The sequence below is a fragment of the Meleagris gallopavo genome, chromosome 3 (assembly GCF_000146605.3).
Source record: "Meleagris gallopavo isolate NT-WF06-2002-E0010 breed Aviagen turkey brand Nicholas breeding stock chromosome 3, Turkey_5.1, whole genome shotgun sequence".
NCBI lineage: Eukaryota > Metazoa > Chordata > Aves > Galliformes > Phasianidae > Meleagris > Meleagris gallopavo.
The window spans coordinates 83107833-83124369 of record NC_015013.2 but is presented as its reverse complement, the minus strand read 5'-3'; the positions used below and the strand labels follow the sequence as shown (position 1 = coordinate 83124369).

The 16537-nt window shown below is 38.9% G+C and overlaps 1 protein-coding gene across 2 annotated transcripts in view; it reads right to left on the bottom strand.

The window, feature by feature from the left end:
* The window catches only part of NSMCE2 (NSE2 (MMS21) homolog, SMC5-SMC6 complex SUMO ligase), a 125557-nt gene that overhangs the window by 46166 nt on the left and 62854 nt on the right, over nucleotides 1-16537 (bottom strand). The window lies entirely within an intron of this gene.

The following is a 16537-nucleotide window of genomic DNA, read 5'->3' as shown; positions in this document are numbered from 1 at the left end:
ACTTTCTTCATCCCTGCAAAAGTTTAACAATTATATAATACATATATTGCAGAACCTGAATGCCAACCTGGTCCAAGCAGCATGGTATTAAGCAAAATGATGATCTCTTCTCCAAAGCACACATTCTAAAAGGCAAGACAAACCAGGTGGAGGAGACAAACAAGTGGGTTGGTCTGGGGGTGGCAGCAAAGACGGGGTAACAAATAATAGGATGCACAGGTTTCGCAGCCAATGGGGAAGAACAATCCCAACACACCATCTGCCCACCCATAATTAGATTAGAGTTCTCTCCATGCAGTACAACAGAGCAGTTTTGGAGAGACACGTGGAGGAGGACAGGACTTTGTCCTGAAGCTTCTCCTATCCTTAATAAGGTGTCACGAGGGCAAGGATGAAGATGCTTAAGAAGTGGAAGATTGAGACCAGCAAAAAAGCAGCTGTTAAGCATGTGATGAGATAACATTTAGGCCACAGAAAGGACTAAATGGTCATAGAAGTGTATTCAGTTTGACTAACATAGTCACAATCTTAAAAAGTGGTCTTCAGAGTGGTTTAAGCTAACCAGTTATCTTTCTCATTTACAACGGACTGAGAACTGCTACTTCCATTTTCAGTGTCTTAGCTGACAGGGTATAACCTCAACCTGTTGGCATGGAACAGTCGTTTCATACTTCTTAGAATGCACTGAGATCATCTGCAGTGAAATGAAGACATTTTTATTGGAAGTGTGAACACTAAGCGAGTGATGTAAAAAGAACTGAAAATGCATAATTGAAGTGCCTAAATATATCGCTCACATTCTTTGTGAGGCAAGCAGAAGGACTTCAGGGTTATACATGAACCTCTAAATGAGGAAGTTGAGATTTATTTTTTTTTCCCGAGGCACAATGATCCTTGCTTGGGGTTCTGTCCTTCCAAAATAGTACTTCTGTCTCTGAGGACAGGAAACCAGAATACATAAACTGCTGCTTTCACCTGCTCCAGAGACTTCTGGTTTAAACAGCTGAAGTAAGATAGGCATTTATGATTTACTTTCAGCCTTTCTACACCTGCAGATCTAGAACTCACTCTATGGATTTAGATTCATGCCCTTCAATTCTGAAATGAAAATCCTGAAATTTCACTTTCAATTGATTCTGATAAGTCACACTATTGCACAAGCAGGGTTAGAGAGTCATGAAATTCAGGTTTAGCAAAATAAGTTATAGCACTGTAAAGTATCTACTGAATATAAAGATGCAAAAATTCTACCTTCTATTATGACATTTTCTGTAAATACCATCTTCTACAAGACTACATGGTCCTTTCTGGAAATGTAACTAATTTTCAGTTTCTGCTAAGACAGGAAAAACAGCTCGCTGAAATTCAGACTTCAGGATTGCAAAATCATGTAAGGATAAGCCAGCTTTTACAAAGAAATTCAGGCTGTACTTGCTCATGGTCTGGGTGGATATCTCTAGTGGCTGCACTGGATGGCTGCAACCATTATCCTGTAGTATGTAACAGATACACCACTTCAGAACAGGTACAGATAGCAGGAGATTTGCTGTATTTAAGACAAAATCTGTGGGAGACAGCTGTGTGCTTACATCTGTAACACCACAAAGCCAAATACTGATCAAGGATTAAAAATATCCTAATGAAAATGAATGTAGAAAAATAAGAATACTCTTGAAAAGAATGAAAACTAAGAAAAAGAAAATAAGGGGTGCCTTAGGTAAAGAGAAGCACTTCCAAGGACATCTGAAGCCTTAGAAACAAAAGGAACTCTGCTAGCACGCGAGCCTCGTGCTGGGCAGCCTCCCCATGCAACCTCTGAACACCTGCTAATCAGAACACAGCTTAATCAAAATGAATTACAAAGAAAACCATACAAACATAACTGGTGGTGAACAGGAAGTTTTAACACAAAACCTAATTCAAGGAAAATTAGGTCATAGAAGTAAATCAACAACATGAGTCTAATAAAAGTAGCAGCAAAGGGATTTTTTGTGTCTTCTTTTCTGAATCCATTGTTTTCCTTCCTAAAAAAGTGTAGTCACTTAACACTACCAAAGCAGTTTGATTTATTTACTATGCAGGTTAGACAATGTCTACTGTAGGTTTTCTGTAACAGTTAAAAGATTTGCTGGATTAACAGCTGAATTAGCAGAAATGACCCAGAACACACCTTGTAGAATCATAGAATAAGAAACACCTCCTGTTGTTTCTACTCAACAGCAGGCAAGGTTTAAGAGCAAGGTTATAGGACTTGTCATTGGTTATTACCTCCCAATGTACTCCTGCAGATGTGTGACCTGCATGTCTGTGCAGGTGTCTGTGATACAGCAGAGGGACACTGGGCATCCAGACCCTCAGGGAGGTCAAACCTGTGTGTACATCTGGAGGGGGCTCTGGTGCCAGGCTGTTGTTCAAACAAAGAATCTTCTTTGCAAGATCTTCTCAAGCATTGGATCTGGTTAGATGGCACTGCCACACAACAGCAGAACTGCAGAACGCCATCCATCAGCCACTGACCAGAAAAGGAAAGACTGCAAGGCTGTCAATGAGGAAGTGAGCTATATGCACTGCAAGGAGTATGAGACAGGGCTCAAATCAGAAAATCCCATGGTGGGAATGCAGCCTGACACAAGCAGATTGTGTGGAGTTATAGAAATGAATGCACACAGACCATTAACAAGGTCTAATAAAGAGGGTATCTCAAAAATATTTGTAAAAGGGAAAAATTCCTGTTTACATTCACCACACTGATAAATACTTAAGACACACCTTTTAAGAATAACAGTGCTGAGCCAAATCCAGTAGTGGCACTGAGTTGAAGCCTAGATCATATATTTTGCATGTTCAAATGTTTCTGTACAAACTTTGATTAGTTGACAAAATGTTCAAATTCAATAACAGCACTTCAAGTGCTCTCTGGTAGTTCCTTTGAAGAGAACTTAAAATACTTATTTCTGAAATTAAACTTTCATGTATCTCATCTGGAAGTAGCAAGCCATTTGTATATTTACTGCTGCATCAGCATTCTGTACTTCTGGTACCTTTTGGAGAGAGAGCAACCCCTTAGCTTCCAGCTCAGCCCTTGAACAGAAGCTAAGAAGTTCAAAGACTGTCAATGTCAATGGCTACAACGGGATCTGGGGAAAAAGAAACTCCCTTCACTCAAAATGTAGTCAGTTAAAAGATGCAACTTCTCGATGCATTTTAAAAAAAAGTGTTCTAGCATTTTTGCCATATTTACAGTCATTTGTTTCCAAGTAAATATTCATTTTCACCTGAAATAATGTTGAAATGAAACACTAAATCAAACATTTATGGAACTTTTGGGAAAGTTTACTGTACATCAGGAATGGCATTTGGCTCAGTACTGAGGACCTGCATCAAATCTTGGCATATTTTATGTTGGTGTGAAGGGCTTGCTGTGGCACATATTTCCCATAATGTCTCACACAACCAAATCCAAGCAGTATGCAAGGTTTTCCAGATTAAATTGTAGTGCTACATATATGAAACATCCCTTATTAAATAATTATTGTTTATGAATTAATTTCCATAAGGGAATTGCATTACAGTGTTACAACACTACCATCAATTTGAATAGAACTGTCTAGAAAATAAGCAGAACACATCATTTCAAGCTAGATTGTTTTTCAAGTCTTTGGTTGTTTATTTTATAAGAGAATAACTTCAAACCACTTTCCTCCTGAAGACTGGTTTTCTATTTTAAGCCTTAAATAATCAGTTTCATGAACCACCTGAAAAAACGCATTGAGAAACAGTTCAAAAACATCCTTTTATTATAATTCCTGGAAAATATGTGACAGTCATTACCCATGACGAAACTTCTATATTTACAAAGATTTAACTTAAATATTGTGTTGATCTCTCCTTCTCCCTCCAGTGCTGAACAATCAGAATTCATTATGTTGCCTATTACAGATCAAATGCCATTATTTCAAGTTTTAATGAAGATGGCATATAAAACAAATTAGAATCGAAAACATCACCTGTTAAAACTGAGATGTTATTTTTCATGAAGAACTTTTATACCTTTTATATCTGGACGAGATCCGCATTACCAAACACTGACTACAGTGTTGATGATCCACTCTCAGAGGTTCACTGACCCAAAGAGACAGTATCAGGGGTTGTATTACTCAGCCACATGTCTTAATGAGAAACTTTCTCATTCCTGTACCCACAATCTCTGATGGGTCAGCTTACAGGCACACCTTTCTATGCATCATCCAGGCTGGTCAATGGATCGTGGAGATGGTCCAAGCACACCACTGCAGAGAAGGCATTTCAACATGGAGATGTTGTGTGCTTTTATGCAACTTCTTCTAAGGAGGGTAAGGAGCTGTAATTAGCACACATCATCTCTCTGTCAGTGGAGCTAATCAGGCTGAAAAATCCCAAGCGTTTCTACTCCTCAGCAGCCTCGCTTCTTGCTTAGGAATTTTGAAGCTCTTTCTTGCTAATTGCTTACTCTGCTCTCAGACTTGCTGGCACCATGGGAAGCTTCCTTCTTGGGTGGAAATGGGGGAGATGTCCTGTCTGGATGAGACTTTTCCTCCCAGCTAGGAATTTCATTTCAGCTATGGACTCTTCAGAAGACATCTGTTGATATTAACAATACAGACCACTGACAAGCTTGTGCTATATATTCGATTTAAATCTCACTGGATCTGGGGGAAAATTCTTGACCTTCACCTATAATGAAAGATGAAACGCAATTTGGAAGTAAAGTATTCTAGGTGTCACAGTTGCCAGCACAGCCATAGCTCAGGATCATGGCATCCAAATTATGATTACAAACAGCAGAGGTTATGTGATCTCCTGGGGAGCTGCGGTCTTCTGAGTTCAGATCTACTCACATCTGATCGGCTCAGACCACACGACTTGCAGCCTGGCGCTGGCAGCCTCAAGCTTTCTTCACTGAGAGCATCTCCCAGTCAGCCCCAAGTCTCTGAGCACACACTCAAAACAAACAAATGCAGACAATGGGCAAGGCTGCAACTGAGATGGACTTACTACTATTCAGTTATGTTGAAAAAGTTTTGAGCAAACTTCATAATCTATACTCCATTTGCTTTTACCTGCTCAAATCTAAATGTAATGTTCACAGTCCATTGAGCCACAGACAATCTAAGAGTCAACTTTTTAAAGAAACCATCTAGCTGGTCTTTTATAGACTTGATACAGCAAGTTTCTTTCAGGCTTCTCTCTAAGTGGCCTTCCTAAGACCGACAGTAAAACATTCTTAATTGCACCCCTAGCCTTTTCAGCTTGCTTCCTATGCTTATTGGATACTGTCTTCATCAATTTATCACTGAAGTTATTTTGAAGAGTATATAACTGTTTCACATTATGAAGAGGGTATTTCTGGCAGAGTGCTTCATGTTATTAAAATTCAACCCCCAAAGTAAGTCTGCGTGTAATGAATGAGAACAAAATCAATTGTAAAAGCCAAGAATTAAGTAATAATTAGATTACTTTTCATATGTGTTCCCATATTAATATGATTTAATTTTTGCCTTGTAGTTATTTGTTCCAACAAATTATTTTAGAAATCAGGAATTCATGAGCTTATCTCACAAAGATTTAAAAACAGCAACAACAAAATGAAACAATAAATGATTTTGTTGTATTGGTGTCAGGTATGATATGTAATTAGATACCAGAAAATACATACTTTTAAGGTCTGCCTTTTTATACAAAAAAATATTATTTTTTTTAATAGCTGACTGTATTGCCACTGTAATGCAAACCCTAAGCAGATTTAGACATCATAAGATTAAATAAAATATAGAAAACCTAAAAAGCTTCTGAACTAGAAAACAGTTTAAAATGTCCAGGACAAGATTTGCTATGCAGAAGTAGGGCATTGCACTATATCCTCATTCAGTTTTTAACTGAAAAACAAAAAAACAAACCAGCAATCTCCCTTCTTTATTGAAAGGTCATTGTAATGCAATAGGACACAGTAAGCAGTTGTGAAATTAAGCCCTCCAGAACCTGGTTGCAACTTTGGAATGTGACCATTGTTGTGCAATGGAGTTTGTCACCATCATATGAAAAAGCCATTGGGAAATAAATCTTTTGTTTACCTGCTCATCACAGATAACCATCAACTGATTCACATTCTGCAGTGTTTTACTAAGGTCTAAGACAATACCTGAACTGAAAACATCATGACCTTTTTCTTTAAACAACACTGTTCAAGCAATTTTGGTTTAATTTTCATACATCCTACATACAGAATGTTCTTTTCTTCTTTTCTTTTGTTCCTCTTTGAAGAGAAGGTATGTCAATAGGTTCACTTCTCAGATCCTGCTACCTATTTTTATCAGCTTAAAAATACAGTAACGATGCTGTGTTAGATACCCAGTATCACATTAATCATGCTGACGTCTAAAGCAGGGGCTTGACCTCTGCTCAGGAGAAACAAGCAGTAAAAGCAAATCAACCCACATGCAGAGACATCTTTAAACTCAAAAGTATTAGCACATTGTTCTAATTATGCTTGTCATTCTCCAGAATTTTGAAGAATCTGAGGGCATTTGTACATAGGTAGGTGTAAACAGAGCTCCTTCGCCCATTCCCCTGGCTGAACAGATGGAGACTGCTGCTGATTCAGAATTTATACAGCCACATTTGCATGGCACTGTGCTGGCTAGATGTAAAGACAAGACAGGCAGGGAAACTCAATGTGTCTGTACATGCTTGCAGACACTCACACTGAGCTGCATGCAGACTTTGCCTGATACACCGAGGGCAACTTAATAAAGATGATAACCAAGCTTCTCAGTCAAGGAACCAGAGCAAAATGGTTTTGCTCTGGCCTCTTTTCCCAGGTAACTAGAGATAGGATGAGAGGTAATGGCCTCAAGTTGTGTCAGGGGAGCTTCAGGTTGGATTTTAGGAAAAATTTCTTCTTCAAAAGAGTGGTGAGGCATTGGCACAGGCTGCCACCAGGGAGGTGGTGGAGTCACCATGCCTGGAGGTGTTCAAGAAACATGGAGATGTAGCACTGAGGGACATGGATTAGTGAGCATGGCGGGGATTGGCTGACAGTTGCACTAGATGACCTTTTAGTGATCTTTTCCAACTTCAATGATTCTATGATTCTGTGATACTCCAAGTTTATACAGAAACCAAAGACATGGTTCCTAAATGATTCCTTAGATTCCTAAATGGGGATTTCTGGACTTCAACGCTGATGCAAGAACCCAACTTTCAGAATCCTGAATTTCTCAACTGATAAAGTTAGCTAATTAGATCTGAGTCTGAAATAGAAAAGCTAGGTACATCTTAAAATAGGAGTTTCTAATGTGCATAATGAATTGCATTTCTCCTTGCTCCCATTTCCTTTGGTGGCTTAATTTCTCTAAGAGTAAGGAATTTCATGACTGGAAGATCTTTTCAATTAAGTAAGTATCTGTGAACAGTCACTCATCTCCAGTTCATTTCAGGGAATTTTGTCCACTCATAACTACTACCATTACTATAAAAGTCTTGCCATAAATTTTAAGAAATATGGAAGAACAAAAAACAGAAGCGGTGACATCTGCTTTTAGACTAATGGCTTTTGAAAAAGAATTGGGCAGCTGTTTAGAAATGTGCAGCTGAACATACAGCCTGTTCTTCTCAAATGTGACAGTGATTAACAGTCAGTCCAATGATGCTGCTGGATCTCGTATGACTATGCATGTGAGTCAGCTTCAGACACACCGCAGTAAAAAGCGCTGTATTTTAGATTAAAGGTTTGTAGGACAACCTCAGTCACTAAGGTTGGTTCTGCAGAGGCACAGTTACAAAAAACAGTGGAACAAAGAACATTTTTTTCTTGTCATCTATATCTCATGCAAATGCTACATTTTACGTCAAATTTTCCTAAAAATATTTAATAATATTCACAAAGCAATAAGGAATTATAGTCTAGGCATCCATGTCTTATATGTGAGTAAGAGTTCTTTAGGTTAGATATGCCTGATAAGATCAGTTTGAAGGGTAGGGAAAAAAGCCTTCATTTTGCCATTGAAGGAACTGCTGGAACTTAATATTTCCATCAAATGCAATTTGTTAGTGCTTTGTTACTCAGTTTTCCATTGACATCTTATAGTCATATTGGTTCCTGTACTGTCCTTCAAACATTCATTACCCTGAATACCCAGGATAATGCAGTAAGGTGGACATCCTCAGAGCCTGTAGAGGCTGAGTGGGTACGATTTTTTTCAGCGCTGTATATATGACTTCTAGTTTAAATAACGTGTTTTATTTGTTCTATCACTTGAAAATGTGAAAGAAAATCACCTTGAATTCATCACTTCTACAAAAAGTTACTAGAGAACCAAAAGTTTTCACTTGTCACTTTAAGATCCACATGTAACAGGACACTGGTTTCACTTCAGTACTCTCCTTCTTACGTACTTATGGAAAACAGTTAATGCTCTATAATAAAGTTCACATTCAGTGATAGATTCTCCTGCTCCTGTGAGCCTAATCTTGAGGTCAACACATCATCTTCTGTTACGTCCTAAAGACAAAGACTCCACGTCACTGCCCTGCCCATACTCTGTGTTGACAATTGTGAATGCATACACAGAAACACACGCACGTTAGGGGAACAAATTGCTCAGCTTAATAGAGACATCACTTACACAGTGTGTGTGTAGAGATGCCCAAGAGATATCATGCCTTAGGCAGCTTCAATCTTTCTGATGATCCTCAGAGCAGAAAAGCCTCCTACACAGAGCTGTCTTTTAAAAGGCACAGTCTTACTGCTAACATAAAGTCTCGTGTCTATATTCTGCATAGCATGTCTGGAGGTGTGGCTGAGGTACTGCCTATTCAGTTGCTTTGAAGAGATTGCTAAAGAGCATATATCATGAGTAACTACTGAAACCATTTTAATAACAGTCATTTGGGGGTCACTGTCAAAAAGGTAACAGAAGAAAAACCCGAAACCATGTCCCTCTTTACATTGTTTGATATAACACAATCTTTTTTTACTTTAGGAAAATAACACAGTACAATTGTTAGTCAAGAAAAATTACAGAAAAACATCTTTAACGTTATTCTACTTAAATTTACTGAACAATTTAAACTCTTAAAGAATTCTCTTCAGTGCAGTTTATTCACAAACCCGCGTTAAAATAATGAAGAACAGTGCTCATCAGAACAAAGCCACTGCTAAGCTTAATTAATCATTATTACTTCTCTTTTGAATCATCACAATGAGAATTTTTTATAGGGAAATCACTGCAAGAGATATTTTTGAAGTTGTTCTAACAGATTAGATAGAGAAAAGGCTTATAAAGATCCTGTAGCAGCATGCATTATTAAATGTACAAACGTACTGAACGGTCTCTATTTTCATCATCTGTGGCTCAAGGAGGAGGTAGCTAGCAAGCTTTTAAACCATACCCACATGTTTTCAACTTACTTTACTGATATTTTAATTTGCTTTCTGGTAACTCCTCTGAACACGGGCAGAGTGTTACATGCTGAAAGCATTACATTTCTCTACAATGAATTTCTTCCTCTTCAAAAGCCATGCAAATAATTTTGAAATGTAAAAAAGAAATATGGAAAAAATACTAAAGGATGCTTAGTTTTTTTAATCTGTTGTTCTAAGAAGTGACTCGTAGTTAGAAATGACATTCAACTGGAGACAAAATGTTAACACACTGAGGAGTGATACTCAGCCCTGCCAGTGTATTTCAGGATATCATCACATGGTTGCCTCAGCAAATTGCTTTTGGTTTCAGCCCTCTCTCATTACCCCTTCCCATCTGACTGAAATCAGGTGATCTTTCCAAGGCATTCCCACAGGCAGCCAGCAAGCTACTCGCTGGCAGACACCAAGCACCATATTTAGGGTGTGCCTTTTAAATACAGAGGCCAATAGGAACACAGTTGCCTCGTTTTGTCAGCCCCGTATTGCCGACTGACTTCCCATCGTAAAGCCTCTGCCAACCAAAGGGAACACGTTCTCAAGCACATTCTATTCCAATCTCACATATGCCTCTGCTGAAAATGTAAATAAATAAATTTTGAAAAATATTAACATGTTTAAAATCCATGTTACATAATCTGGATAAAGTGTAATTAACTTTTAGCATCCATGCAATCATTTCATTATTGCAGCTAAAAAATAATTCTCAGAACCCAGCTCTTCCAGAATCTCCAAGAAAAATACTCTCTGTTTCACCATTTTCTGATTCATTCGACTTTGGAAGCAAAATAAACACACTGCTGTGTTTAATATCGTTGCACAAGAGAATTCACAAGAATGAAATGTGTTCAAAGTTCCTAGAAAAAAATGTAGCAACGCAGGCTGCCAACTTGTTCAATGTCAAGCTCTAGGCAGTATAGCAGGACTAGCAGTAAATGACTCATAGTGAGTCACACTTTAGCTATTTTTGCTTTTAAAGTAATGCCAGGCGCTGTGTTAATATTCAACCCAGAGTAAATTTAGCTATGCAAGAAAACAAGTGTTTCCATGGCTGCTCCTTCACAATGTTTATGGTATATACACAGCCATTAGGCACAGGAATTAAGCCAAATGAAGAATATGGAAATGTTCCTCTTTCATTTACGACTAAATTTTGCTACACTGGGCTTCATGACTCACCCAACTCTAAGGAAAATGTAAAGCAACAGCAAGCAAACCATCAGTGGTACTGATAGCGGTCAGCAGCCACTGCTTTCCCCTGAATGACCGCCTGTGCCGTGGATACAGCTGACCTGAAGCATACTGGCCTATCAGCAGCCCTGTAATCAAACACTAATGCAAATGAACCACTTTGAAGACAATTACGCTGCAGATGGCTCTTTAGGGCAAAACAAGACTGGTCTCACTAGTGAAACTGAATCCATCAGTCGTGGGTAACGAGTGACATGGCACTGAGGAGGAGCGGGCATGCAGGAAGCTACAGGGGAGATGGAGCCTTCGTGGCATCATGTGAAAAGGGAAAGCACTGCTGAAAAACCAGGAAGGAGGCAGATTCAGGCTGGGGAGCAGATGGGTAAAATGAGGGAAGTGGTAACGATAGTACAACAGAGCTGGAATGTAACTGCCCGCGACTCAGCCGCGATGTGACAAGAGCCACAGGCAGGCACAGCGCTGCAGCTATCTGCACAGCGGTGTTGTTTAGGTGGGCAGGTATTTGTGGAATTGTGGAGTGTGAGCCCAGCTATGCAGACAGCTGACGTGCCGTAACAAAACTGAGCTGGAGAGCAGGAAGGGAGAACTTATCTGTGTTGCAGGTGAGCAAATAATGGTGCTGCAGCAAAGGTTAGGTGAATACTGCTGCCCACACTAATAACAGAGCTGCCAAATGATTACGTATGATTGCTTGTTAAACTTTTTTGTTCCCATTTTAATACAGTGATTTATTCATTAGTCTTAAATTGCAGTAATTACTATTTTTACTGTAGAGGCTGATAAAGCAATCAGGCAGCTTTTACATTTTTCCTCTCAAAGAAAATTCTCTTCAGCTTTTCTGTATAAAGCCTTTCATGCTACTATACATGGGATTTGTTTTTCCTGTTTTCCTATCTGACTGTAAACTAGCTACTTAGTTTTGGCTGGAAGTTTATAGATAGATCCTGACAAACTGCCTTCCTGGAAAGATTTCTTTTGATTCCATGAAGTCTTGAGTTGACCCATAAACATTCAATTACAGAGGAGGGAGAATACTTAAGCCTGGACCAAATCCAAAGAAGTGAAGCAAACTACAGACACCGAAGCTCAAAATGATGAAAAATCCTGTTCAGTGGCCCCGTAGGTCCAAAAGCATCTAAATCTGCTACATCTCTCTCAGATCCTCCAGGGATCTGAAGTTCAAACTACTGCTCTTACCCAGAGCTGCCCCAGTAATGAGGAATACAGCTTTGCCCTGAAAATCGTTTAGCTCTTGAAAGCAGGCACAGCTCCACCCAGGTGGATAAAGAGAAGGCGATAATGGAGATGTAGTAAGCCCAAGGAAGTAACCACTTCCTTGCTGAGTGAGCCAAACACTGGAGAGTCATACGCTTTCCTACTCTTGGTCTTCCTTGCCCCCTTACTCTCCCAGCTACACACTGTGCAAGCCAAAGGGTTGAAGAGTGCCCTCTGCAGACTAGCCTAAATCCAAGGGGTTGCTTAAAAGCATTTGAGCAACTCTATGATGTCAGATGTAAGGCCCATCCCATCCAGCAGTCGTACTCTGACGATGAATAATAGCAAATACCTATAGAAGGCACGAGGCTGGGAAAGCCTACAGCAATGTTTTCCTGGTATCCTTGCCAAGCCGCCTGTAATTTCGTCAGGGGATCTTGGAGGATCCAGAGGAGCCAAAAGTGACATCTTCACATTTAACAGTCCATGAGTGAATTTTCTAATGTGCTTATTTGTGAAATTATTTGCTTTACTTCCTGGGCAACAGCTGCAGACATACTGCTATTAGATAAAACAAGCACTCCCACCACCGCTCCACTAACTGCTTTGTCGTTGGGTGACTCTTCTCTCCCTCATGAGGTATTTTTGGTGACTGCTAGAACACCTGTTAAGCAACTTGCCTTTAATCCTGCAATCATTCACAGTAAGTCCGGTAACACAACAAATCTGCATCCATATTTGAGATGCTAAGACATGATAAACCTATCCACACTTGTAAAGTCAGATGGTGTGTTTCAAATGAGAGCTCGTAACAGCTGAAAGGTGACAAGTTAAGCCTCTCCTCATTTGTGAGCGAATGTCTGAACGCTCCAAGCCTGTTACAGAGTAAGTATAAATGCCACCAAAGATGTTTGTCTTCTTTGACTTTGTGCTAATGGTGACTGAAAGCAGTGTATCATAGGTTACCCCTACACAACTACCACCTGAGCTCCCAGACAACGTCAGTAATTGTTTGAGCACCTGCAATTCCCCAAACCACAGATTAGAGTCACGGTTCACTTGCCCTCCATCTACACTGAATATCCACTCAGTCTTACAGTAAAAGCTCTTAATTCACTCCCTTTGTTTTACTTTATACTTGGCACACTTTTAGCTATCATGTGCAATACTATGATTGACATAGAGATGTAAAGTGCATTATGCTGACAGAATAGATTCCTCACTGAACAAAGTTGTTCACATAGATGTACTCTCCTCGTGGGAGCCGAGGCACTTCGCTCAGGGCTCTGGCAGTCAGCCTGAGGTCCTCAAGCCCAGAAGATGGGTTTTGCAATCCTTTTGTGCTTCCCCAGTTCTCTTCAGCTAAATTTGTTTAACGCATTTAGGGCAGTGTAAAGAAGATTTCCAATAAGCTTAATGGAATGAAATTCAAGATGGAAAGAAATCATGCTTTTCATGATTTCACTGATGTCTAAGCCTAAGGAAATGAAACAATAAGGTTACAAAAATTACAGTAAACAGCCAATGCACGCAAACTTCTGATAAAGAATTAAAGGATGTTTATTCATCTTCCTGCACATTACTAGTTCACATGTTACTGTATGTTTCAAGTATAAATCAGGGAAATTCCACTGACTTCAGAAGCTACACAGATGCTTAAGAAACAAAGATCTAGTTCAACCTGCAACTCTTCTGAAGAAGGCACTAAAGAGCTACTTGGCAAATAGTTTCACAAACCATAAAAACACCAAGTGTTTTCTTTTCTCTGAACTGGAGTACTCTGAAGTTACTATGCATGTGATATGAACTGATGAATTATTATTTAGTCAGCATTATCTCAGATCTACTTCCCTGTTCTTCCTCAAATGCTTTTTCTGCTGGCACTCAATCCAAATGCTTTATTTGAAAGAATTCTTGTAGAATTTCATTTGATCTCTGTGCATACTGATTAAAATGAACACACAGGAAAGGCAAAGGAAACTACTATCTCTTTGTGAGTAAGACAAACAATAAGCATCATAAATGAGTGATTAATACAACGTTCTGTAAGTTGAAATCTCTACTGGCCATGATTTTCCTCCTCTTCCTCAATACCCTAATGACCAAAAGAGAACCTCTCAACTCAAAAATCTTAAAACTAAGATGCTTTTTTCCCTTTTTCTTTGCCTCCATCTCCTTGAGTAGTTATTGACTTTCTTTCCCATGATCACACTTGAAGTTTAAGCTGTATGCTCATGGCACAAGCATGGAAGTCCTCCATTCTCTGTCTTTGAAATTTGTCTGAATGACATACAAAAGACAGAACAGCGAGAAAAACTGTAGTGAGATGACAGAGGCAGTTTTGCATTTTCATTAGTCAGATTTTTACAATAAAACTAGGATGTGCTATTAGACCATGAAAGAAGTGAAATTGATGATGTTTTGTTACGGGAAATCAGATTTTCCATACAGTATAATTCATCTATTGAAGTTTTCAGAATTCTGTGGGCAAACTTTGAGATCAATTTCTATGCTTCTTACTCATCTGTAATTCATAAAATATTTCTGATGAACTCACTTATGGTCACAAGATATAGGCTTTTAAAAGTTTCCATGCTGCATGAATGGATTATGATGTAGTCAAGAAATACAAGAACTGACTGAATTAAGCTAGACACCACTGAGGGAGAAGATCTATATAAGCTATGGTGCAGTGCTGGCAGAAGAACAAATAAGCATAAGTTTAACCAGAGATTTGCCTTTCCTAAATATTTCTCATCAGCTGAGCGAAGTTCGAAGGTTCTTCATTGCTTTTCCACTAGAAGTAGAGGAGAAAAATTTAGATGATGTTCTCGACTGCATTTTGTTAGATGATGTGATTGACTGCAACATCAAGGGAACGGAATCAGCATCCAGAAGCTCCCTCCCTTCCTGACCTGTGTTCTTACAAACGGTAAAAATGCCATGCTGGTAGCCATCAATGTGCTCACTTAAAAGAGAATTATCCCATGACAGTAACAATAAATAACACAAACATGGTATTATCCCTAAGCGTATAATAATAATAAAAATCATTTCTATGCAACGCTCCATTTCCTTTCTAGATTTTATATACTTTGGCGCTGATCTGAAAGCAAGAGTTATATCTTGCAGAGACTTTTGCAATGCAGTGAAACATAGATCTTTTAAAAATATGTTTACAGATCAGATGAGAGACACAGAGATAAAAAGAGTTTACCCTTAAGCGTTCACTGATTGGAAAGGCAGATATTTATAATAAGAAAGGCCTACATCTAATCCTCCTCCTGATTTAGATAGCCCTCTCTGCTGAATGCTTTTACCATAGGGCTAAAGGGTCGATGTTTTGGCACTGTATTTCCTTCTGCAGTAGTTTCCATCTTTACATATATTTAAATGCACACTGAAGACAGAGAGGGGGAGTCTGATTCCAGAGACAACTGGTCAATCACATACTTTGGTCAGTCACTCTGGAAACAGTCCTTTTTTGCATGCTGTCAAGGATACCAACATTTGATGGTAATTCTGAAGTCTGGATATCTTCTTAGGTACTCTATAGCTGCCAATGCTGTAGTACTTGAGCATCTTGTTTTTCTAGCTTGTTTCTCTTCCCAATAGCTCAGTGAAACAGAAGGTTTGTATGTCAGATATAACCATCATCACTCTAACTCATTCCATTTGATTCCCAGGCGCTGTACTCCCAGTCCTTCCTGAATAAGCCACCTAGTTCCTTCCAGAAAATATCCTGACAGGAGAGTCCCTGCTAGTTTCTCTCTCTTCACTCAGGGTACTCCTCTAACCCTATCCAAAAGTCGGGTCTCATTCACACAAATGTCTCTACACATCTTCATATCACTTCTCAAGGGCTGCAATTTGCTCTCTCAGCATCACGCCACGACAAATTTACTCTGGCAGGCTAAAACACAGTTATGTTATTACTTCCAGCTCTTTGAACTGAAAAATCAGAAAAAATAATAATGATTATTTAGTGCCACAGAAGAGCCACATTACAAAAGATGGCAACTGAACATTTTGCAGAGTGGCTACTTTGCTCCATGGGGCACCAGCCTTTAGCAGCACAGATCTGAGCCAATCCACACTAATGACTCTCTCCTTAAATAATCCACAAACACAATATACACGTAGCTGAATTTAGACACAGATGTAATGTTCAGACTCACAAAGATTCTAGACACAAAACTAGCAGTGAAATCTATGCTGCTTTGACTTGAACTCATACAAAGATTGTAACAAAGCAAAGACCTAAACTGCAAGCTACCTTCTGAAGTCCTACATCAGCTCTCACTTCTTTACTAGTTAAAAGCCTGTCTATAAGGAACTTTACAAAAATGACAAGTGCATATCCCACACACAGCACTGAACTGTCATAACACCAATCCCACCTTCAGTCAGCATTTTCAACTTTGGCGCTGCAGTTGCTCTACTATAATTAGTAAAGGGATCTTAGATGATTATTTTCTATTAACACTACAAATAAAAAATAAATTAACCTTATTATTTAGCTGATCTTCTGCCAATACATGTAAGAATAAAAATGAAAAGCAAAGTATAGAGATGAAAAAATAACTCTATACAAGTAACTTTTACTCAAGTTTCTATTTACTTATTCATTTACACAACTGACTATTTACT